The sequence below is a fragment of the Dinoponera quadriceps genome, unplaced genomic scaffold, assembly GCF_001313825.1.
Source record: "Dinoponera quadriceps isolate SergipeBrazil2010 unplaced genomic scaffold, ASM131382v1 scaffold4148, whole genome shotgun sequence".
Lineage (NCBI taxonomy): Eukaryota > Metazoa > Arthropoda > Insecta > Hymenoptera > Formicidae > Dinoponera > Dinoponera quadriceps.
Window position 1 is genome coordinate 1,313 of NW_014558115.1, and position 5,048 is coordinate 6,360.

The window sequence follows — 5,048 nt, forward strand, 5'->3', positions numbered from 1 at the left end:
TAGTTAATGTTCTCTCAAAGAGTTTTTTTTCTAAACTCATTATATCATGTGCACACTTACTGTTACGTCCTGGAAGAGGACAAACGCAACAAAATCGTTTACTCGCGCACTCGCGAGTCCTAAACGTATTAGTAGGTCTGCAGATCAGGTCAAGGTCCGGAGAAACCTATTTATTCCGATCACAGAACGTACGTTAGGTGGTCCTTTATTTAGGTCAAAGAACTTAATCTCGTTACCTGGGATAAGACCATATGAGCGTGTTGAGAAAGGAATTCAGATTTAAGTAATTGAAAGGAAACAAATAAATAGTTTTAACAATTTGATTAAATTTAGGGCATTTTGAATAAAACAGTTTATTAATAACATGATTTGGTTCTCGGATGGATTAATAATAGTGGTAAATTGACAAGAAAAGTCATTGTGAAAGATGCAATATTTAAAAGATGAAAGGGTTAGCTAAAGTTAAACAATGAGATATATGGGTTAACATTAAACAAACTTTTATAAATTAGCATTATTGGAATAATGCAAATACAAGATGAAGATTAAAGTGAGATTAAGGAAAAAGGTAATCCGTGTAACTTAAGGGGGGAAGCTGGTCTAGAGCGCGAAAAAATGGGCATATTTTATGAATTTTTTGTGACTCAACAAAAGGATCAACCGAAAATTTGTGAAATAGGTTTTATAATATAGGTTTTAAAGTACAAATACAAATTTTTTCATGTTAATTAATTTCGAAATGGCGGCTGTCCAGCATTTCTCCGAAGACGCCTTTTTTTTCAGTGGGTCCATGGCCAAAGACGTAACTTCCTTAATTTTGGTCTTGGAACAAAAAATAAATTTTTTTTAGTTTCTATATAACAACAGCAAGAGACGTGCGTAGGATTTTTTTCGATATTTTGTTTTTTCGCGAAATGGTGCACGTTTGAACAAAAAGTTAAAATTTTCACTATAAAAAACAACATAAAATTGTTGATTACCAAAAAACTATGCAGTATAAAAAATAAATCCTACGTACGTCTCCGGAGAAAGGTATTTCGAATGTACTGACAAAATTTCGTATGGATCGGTGAAGATTTCCTCGAGTTATGTCTTCGGCCAGTTCAAAAAAAGTGATTTCGAGAAAAACGCGTTTCAAATTTTAAGTACTATAAAATCATATTAAATTCGTATATACCTTTAATCTGCGATGCCTGCGCCGTACAATTGTCCTTCTACATCAACTTCTTCGGCTTCTTTTTCCTTTCGGAAAGCTTTCAATTGCATGCGGGCTTCTTTTGCGCCGACACAGAGTGATTGTTCCGCTTTCTTGATACGGTTCGCATCTATCTTCGTGCACACATTGTAACTGTTTGGTCCAATTTTCATCTTCATGACATCGAATATGTGCAAAATTGATCTTAGTCCATCGTTGAAGACACATGAAGCAATACTTGTAGCAATATCCACTATCACTTTGCCAGAATTCATAGTTTTCGGAGCCATCGCCCACACAGTTGAGTTGAAACTCTCGTTGTTGTTTTGCGTGTAGCCTCCGATACAACGAGTGAGAAGATCGTCCGACGTAAGTCTTTCGTATATCGGCTTTATAGCTTCGAACACTTCAGCGCGCATAGGTGAATTGTGTTGATATTCGTCCAAAGTGTTCGTAGCTTTCGCTCTTTGCTACAAGCACCAAGAATCTTCACCCTTCGGGCAGCGGTCATATTGCGGATTTTCATTTGTTGACATTTTGTGATCAAGCGTTGCCCAAATAGCATTCTTCATTTTTTCAATTGAATCACAATTCCGACGAATGGCTAACCCGTAATAAATTGACAGTTCGTCGATGACTTTGCCTGTCAATTGTCTTTTCCCTCCCAAGCCTCTTGTATTTTTTTCAAGTTTCGGTGGTTGGTGTTCATTCGTTTCTGAAAGTGATCGACACATTCTTTTTTCTACCTTTTTTATACCTGCTCCCGTACCCAAAAATTACAGCGCACGCCGGGATCATAAAAGGCGCTCGGGGCATACAAGAGTGCTGCCGCATTTGAGCATTTACACATTTTTTACGGCATCCATCTTTTGGTATGTTATTTTTAAGACCCTAAAGCACCTTTTAAGACAAAAAACAAATTTTCGATTTTTTCAAAATTCTAGACCGGCTTCTCCCCTTAACACTATGCCGTTCGGGGACACCACGTTGGTGTCCCGCGAAAACTATTGCGCAAAGGCCGGCGACAGCACTGTGGTGCCGTTTGTGTTCTGATTGTGTACTGTTGGTGTTCTGTTTGTGTTCTGTTTAAGTAACAATAAGTTACAGACATCATGATTCGATCGACAGACTTTCCGGTCAGCTAAAGCAACACCAGCTAATACAAATTTCCGAAACCGACAAACGAAAACGAAGAAAGTACCATGTATGTCCCAAAAACAAAGAAAGAAGGACAACAAATTTAATGTGTAAGTCTTGTGGAGTCGCGTTACACCTCGGAGATTGTTTTGCTTCATATCATCTAAAAGAGAAATACTAAATACCCAATAAAATATTAATAAATAAATAAATATATAATACAAAAATGTTACATTTGTTTACATGTATCCTCGAAATTTCATGAAATTAGCGGGACAGGATTGAAAACTAATGAGAACGTACGATTTATGATTTCCCGAAAACCTCGAAAAACCGCTGGCGACAAGCGAAATGATCAGTCCTACCGGCGCCAAACAAAAGAATCCCGATTAGACGTGCGGACGACATAGTGTTAAGTCGTTAATTCGACGCTTAGCTTGTTCTCGTTTCTCCTGGAACGATATTCGGCAACTACTGCAACTAATCTAACTTAACCTAACTGGGTTCATAGTACTTGAAGGAATTCCCTGGGCTCTTCCGTAGGGATCCTCCCTCGCATGCTCTGCGCCTTTCTCAGCACAAGGTGGCCATCCCCGCTGTCCATCACCAGCCGTCTGCTCGGGAAAGGAAGATCTTCCGCACGCCGCTCTAGGCGCTCCTCCAGAATCCTTGCTCTCGTTCGCGCTCAGCTCCTCTTGGCAGCTCCGATTTCTTCACTTTTCTTAAGTCCATTGCACTGGCGCGTCATGCGTGACCTTACAATTATAAAAAATATAATGGCCGCGGATCGCGTCTCGTACGCAAAACGACGCACGGAAACAAAATTATAAAATTTAGTTGACTTTTCTTATAAGAAGGTGCCCAATAATTTCCTCCGGCTCATCCTCGGCCAGGCCACAGGCCTGAGTGACGAGCAAAAATGTGCATCGTCATAAGATAGATTTCGTCTTTTAAAATATTTATTTCTCTCTTTTCAATAAAAGCATCTCTTCCTTCTCCCTGTGCCCTTTATTCCTCTAACAAATTTTAGTGATGCTCGTATACATCCGTACCTCTTCTTTGACTCAACACAGGAGTCGAAGGACCTAAAATCCATTCACAACGAATAACCGTGGCTACCTAGCGTCTTCGTTTCTGCCTCTTCCTCACTCTTCTAAAAGGAGGGTTTACTGATTAAAGGAGGGTTTACTGATTAAAGGAGGGTTTACTGATTAAAGGAGTAAACTCTCCTTTTCCCCATAAATTCCGGAATTTTCACCATCGCTCGCGCATCATCTTCGACGTTTTAACGTAAGCAGCGAAAAGGGACCCCCGAAAAGAATCAATAACAGATTATCTATACCTCTACACGGGAAAATCCACCGACTTCCTTTCCCTACTTGCATCTTCGATTCCGTCTACTCTCCCTCACACCGTGCATCAGTGGGGACTCGGAGCTTCCAGACGTCATGTGATGCGATGATTTCTCTCAATAAAATGAAATAAATTAAATTATGTAAATCTTCCTCAATAACCCTTGCTCGATTTACGTCGAAGAGACATTTCCCATTACCCCCACACTATTAGCAACCCTTTCTTCTCTACATCATCCCCTCCATCAAACTCGCCGAGCCCGAAAATTTCCTCCTTCCCCCACCCCAGCTATTTCGGTGATCTTTCTTCCAACCTCGACTCACTAACGTCAGACTTTACCTCCACTATTGAAAATAGGCCACGTCCCTGTTTCACCATGACTATACATATACTGCTCACAGTGTTTCAGATCTTGCCCCTTTAGATTACCATTTTTTCCGATCCCTGTAATATCACCTGGTTGATTCCCACTTCAAGTCTCCCAAGGAGATCGACAAAAACATCGACGTGTTTATTAACTCGAAACCATCATCTTTCTTTCGAAGCGGATTTCGTCAGAAAGATGACAGCAATGTGTAGAAAGTAATGGAGACTATTTCGAAGATTGAAAGATTATTCGTTGTTTTGTAAATAAAGAACATATTTTCTTTAAAAATGTCAAGAATTAAGTTATACATCTAATATTTCTCATGGACATAATTGGAAATTGAGCGCGCATATGATGCAACAGTATTTTCATTCTGCAAATTTACATATTTTTTTCCGAATTTGATAGGTATCAAATCTTTCTTGTCAGTTGATACAGTTATCTTTGCCAAATGTTACGCAGGAATACTACTCCATTTCATTTTTATTCCGTTTTTTATAGCATATTGGTTTACATATATTCTTGTGTTATTTGTGAAATAAAATGTCCCTTTTCCTATTTCATTCTTCCGCAATCGTTTCGATTTTATTTAAAATGGAACGTTGAAAGGATAATCTTTCAGATGCTTCGCTCTGTAACAAAGAAACAAAAACAATGTTATAAGAAACAAATAATTGTAAATGATCTATGTCAATTCACTTAATTTTGACTTTTAGTGTTTTAATCTCTTGAATGTTGTGGATGCATATATACACCCAAAAAATGCTATCGGCCTAGTTTGTGGATGGATATGTGCCTAAAAAATGTTTCAACTTATTGTCTCAATAAATAATAGTTATTAACTTTATCATGATGCTGTTATATTTTCTTTATATATTTTAGCAAAAGAGTAAATATAAAATTTTATTTTTCCACCGCTTTCAATTTTTTGAGAAGTTATTTTTTTATCAATTGACATATGATGTCAATTGGCATATATTAAAAGGTTACTATGTA

The 5,048-nt window shown here is 38.0% G+C and overlaps 1 pseudogene; it reads right to left on the bottom strand.

Moving 5' to 3' along the window:
• Nucleotides 1–583: 583 nt before the first annotated feature.
• LOC106749641 overlaps nucleotides 584–5,048 on the bottom strand; it is a 5,491-nt pseudogene continuing 1,026 nt past the window's right edge.